Source organism: Hippopotamus amphibius, chromosome 8 (genome assembly GCF_030028045.1).
Source record: "Hippopotamus amphibius kiboko isolate mHipAmp2 chromosome 8, mHipAmp2.hap2, whole genome shotgun sequence".
NCBI classification, from domain to species: domain Eukaryota; kingdom Metazoa; phylum Chordata; class Mammalia; order Artiodactyla; family Hippopotamidae; genus Hippopotamus; species Hippopotamus amphibius.
The window spans coordinates 139,661,854-139,678,620 of record NC_080193.1 but is presented as its reverse complement, the minus strand read 5'-3'; the positions used below and the strand labels follow the sequence as shown (position 1 = coordinate 139,678,620).

General features: G+C 35.5%; 1 protein-coding gene across 4 annotated transcripts in view; it reads left to right on the top strand.

Moving 5' to 3' along the window:
• GRB14 (growth factor receptor bound protein 14) overlaps window positions 1-16,767 on the top strand; it is a 119,973-nt gene that overhangs the window by 28,954 nt on the left and 74,252 nt on the right. The gene's annotated exons all lie outside the window — the stretch shown is intronic.

Genomic DNA, 16,767 nt, shown 5'->3' with positions numbered 1-16,767 from the left:
TTGAACACAGTGTGCCTAGTGGCTGATGCCAGCCACCTGCTTGGATCCCAGCCTGATGGTGCCCAAGAGGCAGGGCCTCCAAGTCAGAGCTGGCCTGTTAAGGGTTGGGTCCCAGAGGCCTCACTGAGATCAGTAGCCTATGAAGCAGAGGCTCTGAGCCAAGCTTACCAAGCGTGTTCACTCAGCCACCCAGCACAATAGATAGTGCTTTGGAGAAGGCAGTGGGATCTGGAACTAGTTTCTGAGGATTAGTGGGGAATGGTAGGGAAGTAACCTGCCCTTGAGGGCTTTGGAAACCTCTGGTTTCCAGACCAACAACCCAGAGGATTGGAGGAAACCGGCCTTCCTATATCTGTCCTGTAATTCTTTGAAAATTAGCAAAATAGCAGCATGGTATTTCAGGACTCAGTTGAATTTAGGCAGAATAGCCTTTTCTTTTTCCCTTTTTTATTGAAGAATGTAAGTACAATTAAGGCACTCAGGACCCAAGCCTCTGCTGAAGGTATTATTGATGTGGGAGAGGGGTTGGGGGAGGGAAAGGGAAGGGAAGGAGGAAAAGATTTTGTTTTTAACTTTTGAAACATAAGACTTGTCACTCAGTAGATGCTTTCAATGCAATGTTTTGGTCAAAAGTGCTTACTTTATGGTCTGGGGTGGAAGGCATCTCAGTGACATACTGACGATAGAAGTGAATGCTAGTATAATCTCCCTTTGTACTCTTTTTCCATCCCTAGTCTTGGAAAGTCTGCACTCCACACAGAAGACTGATGTGGTGGAGTATTTTTAAGTGCCAGTTTATCCCAGCAACTGCTGGGTTTTAGAGGAACTCTCAATTAAATACATAGAAATATTTCTGTGTATTATTTCTAATCATCTTAGAACTGAGAGCAATTTCCTAGGGCTGATAGAAATTCATTAGGCCAAATAATTGTACTGGGTTAACAAACTGCATAATTGATACAGGATTATAGCCAAGTATTGTCATGTTATTACATATGTAGCTGTTTGCAAAATAAATCAAGTGGCAGTTTTACAAATATGAATTAGAATAGAACCAGTGCAGTTGTATATTTAGAGCACTTGTAAAGCCAAAGTAATGGATTAGATATTTTATTTTCACATAATAAAGAATATGATTATGTCTTGTTTGTTTAAAAAAAGTGAAACTGCTTCTACAAAGCACTATAAAAATAGTTTCACCCATAGGTTCAGATGAAATAATACTCTAGAAAAGATGTGCAGTCTTGTAAGATTCATCCAATGCCAGGGTGCTACGTGCTATGTAGATAGCATAAAGTAAATGTCAGTTTGCATGAGATTATAATCTAAATAGTAGTTTTGTTGTTTTTTTCCCCCTCCAGAGGATTACATTTATCTTCATTTGGGTGTGGCTTAAGGTCATGCAGTTTATTTGCTTTATTCTGGAATTAGTCCATCTGGATGAGTGCAGTCTCACTCAGGATAAACACTGGGAGATGACATTGACTCTAGTGATGCTGTTAGTGCTCAGAAGTTTGTAACAGCTGACTTGTTTTTAGAGATTGATAACAATCTTTTACATTCCCACTGGTGACTGATCTTAATTCCTTGAGACTGTCTGAGAATTAGCAAAAAGTTGTTTTGAATCCATTCTGGGGAATGATGTAAACACTCAAACTAGGAAATATATGAAGTTAATGAGGCTCTGAGTTTCTTGCTTGACCCGAACACCTTGATATTCCTTAGGAAGAATTTAAAAATTGCTTGTGGAGGAGAACATTGTTAGAATGAGGATATAGGATGTCTGAAACTTTTCCTATGACATTTTCTTTGGAACTGCAAAGTAGAATATTTTAACTAGGATAGTATTTTTTCCAAGGGCAGGGTATTATTATAGCTGTAATTTGAACTAAATACATCCCAGTAGGACAGTATTGTGAAAGCAAAAACACAATAATCATAAATCACTATAAATAGCAGTGAAATATAGTCTTATTTTTCAGAGACTATAAAATGCCTGTAAAGGTACACAATGACTCCAGGAAAGACCTCTAGGTACTGTGGTGTGTACATTCAACATACCAAAAATGTAATTCTACCTTATCAGTTTTGTCGTGCAACTAATATATACCATTAAATGAATGCTATTCAGAAGAAATTTTTGGAATGACTTATCTGGATTGGGAATTTTAATAAACGTGTCTGGGAGGTTTAAACGGAAACTATCTTCTCAAAATAGCTTTCCCTGCAGCAAACTGAACATTCAAAACTACTGCATTGACTTTAGAACCATGTTACTTAAAATAGCTTACAACTCCTCCCCATGGATGCCAGAAAATAATGGCCTCTTTCTTAATAAACTGTCTCGTGGATAAAGGTGGCTGAAAATAAAAATATAGGTTTATTTTAAACAGTTTGGAATGAAGCTCCACATGATGAGATGTACCTGAATAACTCCCGAGACTGTCACTTTTGGAAGGTTTCACTCGTGTGCTGTGTCTGTATGTTCTGGTATATTTGTTAAGTCAGGATCATGATCACATAGTCACACCTCATAAATATTTGAACTTGCAGTCAAAAAATGTATATTCTCCCACAATTACTTAAAAGTTAAGAATACTTTTCTCTCTCCACCTACATATAACTCTATAATGATGTCCACATTTGCTTTCTCAAAGTTTCTTCTGTGACCACTGGCAGAAACAGCATAGCAGACCAGATGGTCTGTTGATTTGAGTAGAGAAATTCTTTGGCCCTTATTTAATTCAGTAGTTCTACTCAATCTGCTCAGGAGAGTCTAATGAGAGAACATAAGGATGCTGCTGTTAGGATGAGGTACATTGGCAACATTTCTGCATTTCTTTCCTACACTTGGCTGGGCATTGTCGTTAGTTCTCTTATCTTTATAAACTGTTAACTGAATCATTTAAATAATAAGATCATTTTTTCCATGTGGCATAATATTTTTAAAGATGGCTCTATGCTTAAATCCTGTCACCTACAGAAGTTTGTGAAGATCGGAAATGGACTTATCTGTCAACAACTGATGAGAAGTTGACCATTTCATTTGGCTTCAGAAATATTTTGGTGACCCCTGTGGTCCTAATGTGGAAGGGTTGGAATGAGTAGCAGTGAAGTCCTAAACAAATGCAAGAACTCTGTTTGGAACTGGATGCTTATATCAGAAGTTGCCGTGACAAACACCATCTCTGAAAGGATCCTCCAGGAGCTCACCTCCTTCTAGTGTCGTCTGCAGTGATTCCATGGTACCCCCATCTTGTATGAGAAATCTTTTATGTCAGGTGCAGTTTTTTTCACAATTGGTTCCGATATCTTTCAGTGAAATCTGCTTTGGAAGATAATCCTAGTTTCTGTTCAGTAAGATTAGCAGACTCTGAATTGGAGAAAATAAAAATGAGTAAAGATATTTGCCTTGAATTATTTGTTGGAATTTCAACTTAACTGACTGCAGGGGTCTCCCTCCTTCCTGTTCTTTATTGTCAGTAGTTATTTGTTATTTGTCAGTCTGTGGTATGAGAGTTGGTGGATAGAAACAATATTACATTATTGTGTCAATCCCAGTATTAAAAAATACCTCATTTATAGAAGTGTTGAAGTTAAGCATGTTTGGGGAATACAGTGTTCCAATAAACTGAAATTTTTTTATTAATTGTAAGAAAACTCTTCTATGTAGAACAACTGTCTTGGACAGAGTAGCTCACCTGAGATGATGAATGCCTAGCACCACACCTGAAACAGAAAGGGTATCCATCTATAATTAATAGTGAAAGGAGCCCTGTTTTTAAACATGTCTTCATTTGACCCTCACTCTTGTTTAACAATTTGGCTAAGTATAGAATTCTAAGTTCAAAATAATTTTACTCTCAGAACTTTGAATATATTAATCTATTGTCTCTCAGCATCCAGTTTTGAAGATAAGAAGTGTGTTGCCAGTCTGAGTCCTGTTTATTTGTAAGTAAGACTTTTTGTTTTGATTTGCTTATTGGTTTTTATGCTTCTCTCTGGAAGCTTTGCAGTTTTTCTCTTATTGTTGGGGTTATATTTCACTAAAATATGTTTAAAAATTTTCTTAAAAACCCTACTATTCCTGCTCTGTACTTGGTAGGCTCATTTAAATCTCAAATTCACAGTCTTTTCTTCAGCTAAGAGAACATTATGTGTTTCATTATTTTCTCTCTTCTGTTTTTCCCGTCTGGGCCCAAGTTTTGCCAAGCATTATGACAGCCTTGTGGTTTTGAGCTAGTTAACCTCTAACATCTTTGATCATCAATTGCATTATTATAAAGTGGAAATTATAATCCCCAGGAGGCCAGTACCCAAAATGGTAATTAGTCTTTCTCCTTCAGATGCCTTGCTCCTCTAAGCTTATCATTTTGATCAAGGCACTTGAATCTAAATATAGACTTCTGGCTCTTAAAGTGATGTCTGGGCTGTTTTTAGCGTGAAGGTTATTGGACGTGACTCTGGTCTTCCTCAAGGTAGCACTGGCTCATTTCTGAAGGCTTCTTTGGATACTGTAGCCGTGTTATATGGCAAATACAGTAATCAGCACAGAGAAAAGAGTGGAGTTGTGTGTGCATAGGAGACAGGATGTTAAATAACACGGTGACCCAGTTTGTTATAAGGCAGAAGTCTGTACAGGAAAGCTGAAGGATCTACAGTATTTCCATGTGCATTCAGCTGATAATTGGCTGCCAGGTTAATCTTCCCAGAAGAAGAGTTCTGGTCACGTCACCACTCCTTAAAAATCTGCGTCGGCGCTCCATTGCCTACAAAGTTAATGTCTAGTTCTGAAACTTAATTTTCAAGTTGTCCAAAACACTGGCTCCAGCGAAACTTTCCAATCTTGTATCCTGCTATTCTCTACATATTCATTCTAGTTAAAATATATTATTCTGTTTCCCAGATCTATCCCATGGTGTTCCCTTTGCCTAGAATTCTCCCTGCCTCCCATTTATTCTAGCGAAATCATTCTCTTTTAAGGTCCAGCTCCAGAGCTGCTTCCTTTACAGAGCCTCTGGCAATTTCTGTAACTTTCTCTGTATGGCCCAAAGCACAAGATTCGTACATCTCTTATAGCACCTAACATACTGCACTGAAGTGACTTTAGGTAGAAACTGTCTCATATTCATCTGTAATTTACTAAGGTCTAACAATGCCTCTTTTGTAACCTGTGCTTTGTAACTATGGTTGAATAATTAAGTGAATGGATGCATTGCAGTCATGCTGCATTGTAATGTTCTACATGGAGGAAAATAGATTTGGAGGTTTTCTTTGTTTTGTTTTGTTTTTTTGTGTTTTTAGCTGTGCTGGGTCTTCATTGCTGCGCGCAGGCTTTCTCTAGTTGCTGCAAGCGGGGGCTACTCCTCGTTGTGGTACGCAAGCTTCTCATTGCTGTGGCTTCTCTTGTTGCGGAGCATGGGCTCTAGGTGCGCAGGCTTCAGTAATGGCAGCGCGTGGGCTCAGTAGTTGTGGCGCCGGGCTTAGTGGCTCTGCGGCATGTGGAATCTTCCCGGACCAGGGATCAAACCGGTGTCCCCTGCATTGTCAGGAGGATTCTTAACCACTGTGCCACCAGGGAAGTCTCTGTTTTGTTTTATTTTGATGGAGCTGACTGGTGACCAAAATTGTGCCTTGTTGATTACTTTGATTAGAGGTTTTTTTAAAAAAAATCATTTATATGATCACTTCTTGATTTTTATGAATAGCTATATAAGCACTTGCTAATGAGACAGGAATACGGTCAGATATTTGGGAGATAGTTACTCAGCTTTTAGTCCTTCTCCTTTTGAGTCTTTATGAGGAAGAATGAAAACTAGATATAATACTGCTTGTGACTGAAAATGTTGTGCATTTTAATGAAATTTCTTATACCATCTAACTTGTTTTGCCTGTGGATATCATTTGGAAATAAACTGACTTGTTGCTTGGGATTGCCCATAATAAATCTGCTGAGAGTTGAGTTCTATTTCAAAATGCATTCTCTCTTCTAACTTCTTTTCCACTGATGAAATTGAAGATATGAAATATCTTATGCTTTAAGTTGTGGCATTCCCAGTAACTAAGTTTGTAACTTTTATAAATGCACTAGCAGTTTCTCGATGGATGTGAAGAAGAGGAGCAGGGCCAGACATTACATGGCAATTTCTTATGTGTGACTTATTTGGGAAAAGAGCAGCTATAATTTTGTGTCTTCAGTCAGCAGGGTGGCATTGATTTGTGGCAAGTCAACATATTCCTCTGTATTTTTGCAATGATGACAGTACTTAAGATAAAAATACTTAAGTCTTCTGGGAAGAACTTTTAAATTGTAGGGACTTACTTCTAATCATCTCTCTGATAAATATGCAAATATTTTTGTTCCTTTCAGGAAATGAGTGTGTTTTCAAGTTTATGTTAGTTTTTCCTCCTTGTAAGTGGAAAAATACTTAAAGACCATTTCATACAAGTACCTCACTTTGCAGAGAAGAATAGATGCTCTGAGAGTTGGTGGAGGACCTGGGACCAAAACTCAAATCTTCTAACTTAATGCTAACAATATTAACAACAACAATACTAATAATAGCAGCTATTGTGTATAATGTGTATATTTTCATTACTTTTACAATAAGGAAACTGAGGCACTGAGAAATCAAGATCACATTATCGGGGGTAGCGTTGGGGTTTAATAGGCCATCTTCCTTTGAGTCTCTCAGTATAAAACAGAAATGTGATAATCTGGGGTTTCACTTTTTAAATGAAGCTTTTGAGTGCATTTAAGTGCTCTGAGAAAATAAGGATTAACTTTAAACCTAATATCACAACATTAGTATTAGTAATAGTTTTGTAAATGTCAGTTCATCTCATTGCAGAGCATACCTAAGTCACAGTTCATAGATAGAAAAAAATTCTTTTATTATTGGGCTGAATAAAAATTTCTTATTTAAAATAAAAATATGATGGAAATTGAAATTGGGTTAAACCTTTTGTAGTTTATAAATTGAATTCAATGTAATTCATTTCAGACTCTGGGTGCTAATCCAGAATTGATTATAATGCATAAGTGCGTATGAGGAGGTCACTGAATCACGTATATTCACAGGGAGACAAAACAAGTATGATTTTCAGCACCAGTAAAGAAGGAAACTCCCTTGAATGAGAAAAGCACCACTTTGTTGAACTTATCTAGAATGTTTACAGTCAGAAAATCTATTAAGAAATTATGTCAGTTTTAATGTAAAAATGAGTACGGTGCTTCACAACTTTGTACAGTTTATTGTTTACCCTTTTACTATTTGTTCCACCTATTTTATTTTCCTGAGTTTTTGCTTCCTGCCTTCTTTTGGAGTGAAGTATCTTTAAATTATTTAACTATTTCAATCTATTAGCTTATAGGTTTACACTGTTTTACTACTCCTTTTGTGATTATCCTAGACTATGTAACATGCATCCTTAACTCCTTGAAGTGGTACTATTGTCACTACTCAGAGCAGTTAACTCTCATTGCCCTTCCATCCTTTGTGTTAATGTTGTCATATATTTTAATTCTACACATATTTTAAACTTCATAAGGCATTAATATGTTTATTCAAAATTCATTTGGAATTATCAGTGTATTTATCTTTTCCATTGCTCTTCCTTGCATTCTTCATTAAAAAAAAATCTGAAATTAATTTTCTTTTGCCTGAAGCATTCCCTTTTATATTTATTTTGAAGCTGTTCTGTTAATGACAAATTATCTCTGGTTTTCTTTTTACGTCTCTGTTTTGAAGGGTATTTTCACTGGGTGTAACATTCTAGGTTGGCTTTATTTTCTATTAACATTTTACAGATGTCTTTTCATTGTATTCTGACTTCTATCATTTTGTTAAGACATTATCTGTCAGTCTTATTACTGATTTTTCAAAGATATTTTGCTCCATCAGGCTGCTTCTAAGATTTTCCTTTGTCTTTAGGTGAGTCTACTTATTATTATTATTTAAAAACATTTATCTGCTTGGCATGCATAGTGCTTCTTAATTCCCTGACTTGATGGCTTTCCTCAGTTTTGGAGTATCTTGACCATATGAAGAAAGTTATTTAAATATTGTTTTTTCCAGTTCTTTCTCTGCCACCCTCATGATCTTTTTTCTTTGCCTCATATATACCGTATGCTCTTTTTTCCTTTCTCTTTGCTTTTCTTATATGAGTCTGAATGTTTTTACTGAGGTATTCCAATTCACTAATCTTCTCTTTGGCAATATCCAACCTGCTATGAAAGCCACATTTTGAGCTTTTTGTTGTATTATTGTACTTTTCAGTTCTAGACTATCTATTTTATTTATTTTTATAGATTTGAGTTCTTTTGTGAATTCCCCATTTTGTTGTTTATTTTTGAACACATTAGTTACAATTATTTTGAAGTCCATATCTGATCCAATATCTAGATCTTTTTCTATGGTCTTTCCTCCTCTCTCCCCCTGCTCTGTTTTTTTCTGTGTGTGTGCAAGTTGATTTTTTTTTAATGAGTTTGCCTATTTATTTATTTATTTATTTAATTTATTTATTGGCTGTGTTGGGTCTTCATTGCTGCGTATGGGCTTTCTCTAGTTGCGGGAGGTGGGGGCTACTCTTCGTTGCGGTGCATGGGCTTCTCATTGTGGTGGCTTCTCTTGTTGTGGAGCACGGGCTCTAGGTGCATGGGCTTCAGTAGTTGTGGCACATGGGCTCATTAGTTGTGGCTTACAGGCTCTAGAGTGCAGGCTCAGTAGTTGTGGCACACGGACTTAGTTGCTCCGCGGCATGTGGGATCATCCCTGCCAGGGCTCGAACCCACTCTTAACCACTGTGCCACCAGGGAAGGCCCTGTGCCAGCTGATTTTTTAAATCAAATGTTGGACACTGTGTATAAAAGTAGAAGAAGTTTGAAAGAAGTCACCTTCTTCCTGAGGCTATTCACTCTAGTCTCTGATTCGATGGATAACCTCAATCCATTCATTAGAGTATCTGAGATGACCAAAGGTAACTGCTACAGGAGGAATAATGGGTGGTATAGTTTAATGGTAAAAGATTTAAAGTTAGGAGGCAAATTTAGAAAAGAGGAAGGAAGATATGTCTAAAAATAGCAATGAGGAACAAGAACCTCTGCCCACCTCTGGGCCATGAGAAGTGTGAAACAGTGATCTTCAGTGATCATCAGTGTTCAGTTAGAATGAAGGCAAAGTTGAGAGAAGAGGTTCAGTTTTGTGGGATTTTGTTCATGATTAATTGTGAGATCCAGAAGCATAGTAAAAGAATTTCAGTAGTTGGGAAAATGTGAGTGATAAGGAGGTGATGTACTGATCCAGAGAGTATGGGGTCTGAGGATGGAGACCTGGGAGTTCTGGGCTTGGAGTAATTGACATAAACAGGGAAAAGGGCATAAAGGGATTATCTTAAGGGACTCTCAGACAGATAATCATGGTGAAGCTGTAAGGAGGGAGAATCTTCCTAATAGGACACAAAGTTCTGTGTTCTCCTATTAGCTATTCCGATAACAGTGTGGAAGAGGAGGTGTGTGGAAATCTGAAGCTTCCACCTAATTCCTGGAGTGAACTGTAAGAGAAGAAAATAAGTGGATTGATTTTGGAGATATTTGCGACGTAAAATTAGCAAGACTTGGTGATAGAATGGATATGAAGTGTGAATAATGAGGCATGTCCAAAATTATTCCCAAATTTCTGGCTTTTTCAGTTGAATAGATGGATGGTGGTGCCATTCACTGAGCTAGAAACACTGGAAGAGGACCAGGTTTGGGTGTCAGATGGTGACATTCTGAGTTTGATTTGGACTCTTTTGAGTTTCAGATGCATTTGAGTCATCCAAATGGGGATATCAAATAGCCAATTAAATACACGAGTCTGCTGCAGATATCTGAGCAGGAGATGTGAGTTTGTGAGCATCTGCTTATATGGTGGTAATTGAAGTCTTTGGACTGAAAGAGCTGGCTAAATGAGAGTCAACAGAGAGTACCTAGCCAAGAATGTTCACATATGCTGAAGGGCAAATAGAAATGAGAATGAAAAATGTTCATTTTACTTAGCTTCAAGGAGATCATTGGTAAGGGGGTTGGTTTAAGTCCTTCAGAGTAGAAGCCTTAGATTATATTTGGAGAAGTTTGTTGGTGAAAGAAAAAAAAAAGATATTTTAGCTGGAGAGAAATTTTAGTGTCATTTGTTTTTGCGTCTAGGGGCTTCAGTATGTTTAAAAGCCAGTGAGAGAAATCTGGATGAAAAAAGGTTAAATATACAGGAGAAAGAAAAGAGCATCAAATAAGGCTCCTAAGAAACTGGAGGGAAAGGGGGATGTATTAGTTTCCTATTGTTGCTGTAACAAACTACAACAAAAATTAGTAGCTCAAAACAACACACATTTATTATCTTACAATTTCAGAAATCTGAAACTAGTTCACTGGGCTAAAATCAGTGACTGGAGACTCCATGTACTTGCCTTTTCTAGCATCTGGTCTTGGTCCCACATCACTGACCCCTGCTTCTGTTTTTACATCTCTTTCTTTCTCTGCTTTTGTTGGCACATCACTTTTTCTGATTCTGACCCTCCCTGCCTTCATCTTATAAGGACCCTTGTGAATACCTTGAGCCCACCTGTATGATTCAGGGTAATCTTCTCTTATCAAGATCTTTAACTTAATCACATCTGCGAAGCCCTTTTTACCATGTAAGCTAATGTATACAGAGCCACAGATTCCAGGGATTAGGATGTGGACTTTTTTTTTTGGGGGGGGGGGGGACATTATTCACCTGCCACAAGGGACAGAGCATAGGTGGTAGGACAGGCATTAGAGGATAGAAAGGAACATTTTCTAATTTACTTGGAAACAAGGAAGGTAGAACATGTGCAAGATATGGGCAGTCTGTAAAAGTATATTTTGTGGCTCATATGTCCTATTTCCTCTTTAAAATGGAGTTGTTCACATGCTTGGGGGAGAGGCAGACAGGAAATTCACGGAAGCAAGTTCCACCCTAACAACTAGAGCACTCCTTCATTTAGCTAGTAGTTAAGAAGAACCTGCTGGGAACCTGATGGGTGCAGGGGTACAAAGTTACGAACACACAGCGGTTATCTTTCTTAACACAGTTAGAGGTTTTCAAGGTATGCTGAGTGACCATTTGATCAGAGGAGTTTAAAAAGGATTCCTGGGAACTAAGTTACAGATAACTTAGTTGCATAGTCATAGGTAAATTCTAATATTTACTCATTGTTATAAGTAATGTGTACTTCCTAAATGCAATATATTTTAAAGAAATGGGTAATATATCACAGAATGCATTAAATGCTTATACCAGAGATAATTGCTCAGAAGAAAAGAATGTAGTAGGTATTCTTAAGGAGCCCTTGTCAATATTTGATCAGTCAGAGCTCATGGCACTCTGTTTTTACTAAGTACTTGACCCTCAACTTGAGTAATCTTGTAGCTTTTTACATTTAAATTTTTACATTAATAGTAAATGAATTATAAAAATTATAAAAATAAATACATTAAAAATAGCCACTTTTGTGATCACATCTCTCCTCAATGTCACTTTCCTTCCTAGAGATCAAGATTGTTAAAGATTTGGCATGTGTTCTTCAGGTTTTTTGTTTTTGTTTTTGTTTTTTTTAATGGTTTTACTTACAAGTGTGTATATATGAAAGTATAGGTCTTGTCTTTGTTTTTACACAAATGGGGTCTTATAGTTTTGTAGTTAAAAAATTCAGCATTATGTTCCTGCAATCTTCTTTGTTAATCCATATCTTAGTTCCATCAATTGCTACCTACTAGTCCATAGTTTGAATGTAATAATTTTATAATACTAATATGTAACCATTTTCAGTACATCAGTTGTTTCTAAATTTCTCTCTTGTAAGCAGTGATTCAGTCAACATTCTTCCAGATGCCTTTCTAATGTTTATGCTAGTTAGTCCAGAGAATCAGGAAAGGAAGGAGTAGTTCTATCAAAAGGCATGGCTTCTCAAGGTTTTCATAGATGCTGCCAAATTTTCTTCCTTAAAGTCTATTCCCATTTATTCTTTCATCCGTGTCTGACGGTACCACTTTCTCTCTAACACTCGTGCCAGCATTTGACTTTATCAGTCTTTTAAATTTTTGTCCAGTCATGAAAGTGCCTTATTTTAATGTATGCTTCTCTTATTACTAGTGAGATGGAATATTTTTTTCAAATTTTTATATTCAGTGGTGTAATATATTTGTTCATGTGTATGTGGATTGTGTGTTCATTTCTGCCTTTTGCTTCATTTTTATTTGGGGAGGTATTTATTTTTTCTGTTAATTTTTAGGAACTCTATATATTCTAAATTTTAGTCCTCTCTTAAATATGTTGTACCCATATTCTCTCGATCTGTCCTTGTGTTTGAATTTTACATGTAGAGTCTATTATACTATAAACATTATTAAAATATTTATGAGTTAAATTCGTTGAATTTTTTTCTGGCTGCTAGGTCTAGATTATTAAGCCATTCTTTGGTTATTTTTTCTAACATGTATATAAATTAATTTGTAGAAATTTCTCTTTAGTTTTCTAATTTTGGAGTCCATTTTAGCGTATCAGATTAGGTAAAGAATCTCTAAACTTTGTTTACTCAAATGGGTATAGTCAGTCTTTTTTGAGTATCTCATCCTTTCTTCCTTGATTTTCAGTACCAGCTGTTGCATAGACACATGGATCTGTCAGTACCTTTTTAAAAATTGAATGACTACCTTTTTATGTTGTTAGATATATCAGGTATGGAAAGACACTCTTCACTGATCTTGTTCTTCTAACTTTCTTGGCTGTAATTACACATTTTCTTTACACTGAAACAGTTTGAGTAGCAGAGACATTATCTGTTCCTTAAAGATTATATAGAATTTCTCTGTAAAACAAACTATCTGGACTGGCCCACCTTTTAGGGGAATAGCTCTTTGACGACTTTCTTTCTTCTATTGTAATTAATGTCTTTGAATTTTCTGTTTTCTGAGTTTAATATGTATGTTACATTGTCCTAGAGAATTATCCGTTTCTTTCAGATTTCATTTGCATAAATTGGGGGAAGTATTTTCTTAACATTCTTTTAATTGAGTCTTCATTTCTCTGGTATTATTTCTTTTTTTTTTTTTTTTCCTATTATGAAAGCTTTTATTACGGGGAATCAATCTTTCCATAGAAACACCAAGAGAAGGAAATATATTCTAGAATTAAATATCTGGCGCTCTGAGGAATATATCTATGAATAAAAATAAAATATTTTTAAAAACATACATGAGAAATATTGGCATGACTTCAATTTTGTGAATATGTGTACCTTTGGAAAAACATGATTTTGGCAAGTCCACTGACTCAAAATATATATATATATATATTTTTTTTGGGGGGGGGTACTTTGGTATTATTTCTTATTTTATATATATATATATATATATATATGTTTTTTTTTTTTCCCCTAGATTTGTTTCACCATTTGTTTATTTTATTTTCCCCCCAAAGGACAGATCTTGGACTTATTTATTAGTGCTGTCATTTTGCTTTTTTCCCAAGTTTTAATTGCTACTTTTATGTTTACTAAGTTTCTTCTTTCTGATTTCCTATAATGATATTTTCTAAATTTTGAATATTAATGAATTTATTTTCATTCTGGTTTAGTAATAGATATGTCTTTAAGGCTATGAATTATAGTATGAGAACTGTGTTATTAGTATAAGATGTGATGTATAGTGTTTTCATTAGATTCATTATTAGTAGTAGTAGTTGTATTGTTATATAGATATTCTGCAATTTCAGCTTTTATTTTTTTCTTTGGAGAGTTATGTGAAGAGCCTTAAAATTTTTCCTAACCCCAGATTTTATTAGTACTTTTTCATTTTATTGTATTGTGATCAGAAACTGTTGTCTGCATTCCTTCCACTATTAGAATTTATTGGTGTTTTATCTGGGACCTACAATGTGACCAACTTTTTTTTTTTTTAAACCATTTTCTTTTTTTTTTTTTTCTTTTTTTAGGCGCATGGGCTTAGTTGCTCCATGGCATGTGGAATCTTCCCAGAGCAGGGCTCGAACCCGTGTCCCCGGCATTGGCAGGTGGATTCTTAACCACTGCGCCACCTAGGAAGTCCTTAAACCATTTTCTTAAAGAGAAATTATATTCTCTGATTTAACCTTAGAATTCAATATGTAACAGTTAAATCTATTTTATTATTTATATTAGCCTATTTATACTTTTCATATTTATATCTACTTTGTTTTTTGAGTTTTTTCTTTTTTTTTAAAGAACTTTATTGAGATATAATGGACATACAATAAACTGCATGTATTTTAAGTGTACAATTTGATATTTTTTTCTTATTAGTAATGTATATACAGCAATCCCAATCTCCCAATTCATCCCACCCCAACCCCCTCCCTGCTTGGGGTCCATATGTTTGTTCTCTACATGTGTGTCTCTATTTCTGCCTTGCAAACCAATTGATCTGTACCATTCTTCTGTATTCCGCATATATGTGTTACTATATGATATTTGTTTTTCTCTTTCTGACTTACTTCACTTTGTATGACAGTCTCTAGGTCCATCCATGCCTCTACAAATGACTCAACTTTGTTCCTTTTTATATATCTACTTTTTCATCGTGGTTTGAGAGGGTTGGATAATAGTCTATTAACAGTATGTATCTGATTTTCCTTACATCTCCTATACAGATGTGTATTATGTGACACCTAGACATTCATAATCAATATATTTTTTATTGTAAATCACATCTTTTAGCATTAAAGTTTTCTTCATTGCTTGTTCAGTGCTTTTCTGTCCTGAGTTCAGTCTTCATGGTATTGACCACTGCATTCTTTCCTTCCCTCCCTCCCTGTGTTCTTTCTCCATCCCTTCTTCCCTCCTTTCTTTTTTTACTTTCTCACCCCCCCACCGCCACCACATTCATTGTTTTCAAACTTTCTTAGTCACTTGGTTATAGCAGTTTCTTTCCCAGAATAGAGCGCAATCTGCTTTATGATTCAAATGGAAAGTTTGTTTCCTTTCAGTAGGTGAGTTTGACTCTCTAACATTTATTGAAATAACATAAAAGTTTGGTGTTAATACTGTTATACTATTTTATATTATGTTTTAAAATGTATAGGTTTTGAAGAAAATTTACAATGTGTTCTGCCTCTCAGCATTGTGTTCTTTTAATTCGAATGGTTTATATTTCGTTATCCTTATGACTAGAACTATATGGAAACCCTTGAACCTCTTATTTCTTTCAACATTATCTATTAATCCCCTCTGAGAAGCAATAATAAAATTAATATTTTTCTTCTTCCTCCTCCCTTTTCTACCAGCTGATTTTAGCATTATAAAATAATTTAGTTAAATTCTCCTGTGATTTATCAGTTTTAAATAGTATCTTTTGATCTCAGTAACATTCCATTTTTTTTCCTCCTTCCACTTTTATCTTTCCATGTTTATTTTATCATTTCTGCATTTTTAAGGCTTATATTACTTACATTTTATTATAGCAACATAATTACATAGGGATTTAGTCCCATAATTAGTTTTGGTATTTATTGTAGTCCTTTTACTCTGAATTTTCCAGCTGTGTCTCGGATGATTGCAGTTTATCTCCTAGTAAATTCCTCAAGAAGCTTCCATGGGAACAAGAGTTTATGTGCTTTCATATGTTCAAAACTTTTGCATATTGTCTGTTACCTTTACAATCAATGAGTTTTGCTAGATTTAAAAATCTCATTTCTGTTTTCTTTCCCCAAGGATTTCTGGGTGTTACTCCATCCAGTGGAGAAACTAGAGGGCAGTGGGGTCCACTGAAACTTGTTGAATGTTATTGTGGAAAAGTACTACAACAGATTGATTTCCCCCTACTAGGGCTACGAGGGCTTTTTTGCCTTGATATCCAAAGCATTCTTTAAATTTCAAGGCCAGCAAAGTAGGGCATTTTACCATTGACTATTAAAATGAGTTTCTCCGGGGATGTATGCCCTTTCATAGGTATTTTATTTTCTTTTATTTTTAAACATTAAAATAGTGTTTCAGCTTTATTAGTAGTAAATTTGGAATAGGGAAGTCAGTGTAGACCATAAGCAAAACTTGAACTTTCTATTCGTTTCCCAGCTACCCATTCACTTTTTATACAAAATAGACCTTGACTCCCACATCTAAGTGAAATGGGTCTGCAGAATCTTTGGGGGAATGATTGGGTACCGGTGGCCAGCCTCACATCTTGTCAGGTCTGAAAATAAGATTACAAGAAGGAAATAACATTTCAGTCTTGTCTTGAGAAGCATAACCTAGATTCAGTTACAACTACGTTTGTCGTGTGCAGGTAAAGAGCTCAATGTCCATTTACTGGTCAGTGTGGCAGACAAGATATACAAGATGGAGCCAACTGTTTGAGCTAAATTAATATAGTTTTTGTTTGTTTGTTTTTGTTTTTGACTCATGGCTACCTATTTAGTAACTCACTCATCCTTTGTAGGGGAAAGAAAAACTGTGGAAGAGAATGAAGAGATTCACTGAGTATAGTACAGTATGCATCCCTCAATAGAAATATAAGGAATGAAATGAAAATTGTCACCCTTTTCCTAAAATCTTGTTTGAAATTTCCCTACTGTTACGCTACAACTGAAGCTTTCACATCACTTGATATGGACTTCTACATTCTGTATTTTATAGCTAGAAAGTACACTAATGAATTTTTACAAAATATTGCATATCCTTACTATTGTTCCTATTGTATTGCTAAATACCTATTACGCTATGGACAAATTATCA